The sequence below is a fragment of the Herpailurus yagouaroundi genome, unplaced genomic scaffold (genome assembly GCF_014898765.1).
Source record: "Herpailurus yagouaroundi ecotype Mexico unplaced genomic scaffold, PumYag 203, whole genome shotgun sequence".
Classification (NCBI taxonomy): Eukaryota; Metazoa; Chordata; class Mammalia; order Carnivora; family Felidae; genus Herpailurus; species Herpailurus yagouaroundi.
The window spans coordinates 14,394,488-14,394,692 of record NW_024412434.1 but is presented as its reverse complement, the minus strand read 5'-3'; positions in this window follow the sequence as shown (position 1 = coordinate 14,394,692).

Genomic DNA, 205 nt, shown 5'->3' with positions numbered 1-205 from the left:
AAATTTTTGTTTTAATGTTTATTTTTGAGAGAGAGAGAGAGAGAGAGAGAGAGAGAGAGAGAGTGTGTGTGTGTGTGTGTGTGTGTGTGTGTGAGATCAGGGGAGGGGCAGAGAGAGAGGGAGACAGACTCCAAAGCAGGCCCCAGGCTCTGAGCTGTCAGCACAGAGCCCGATGCGGGGGCTCCAACTCACAGACCACAGGATC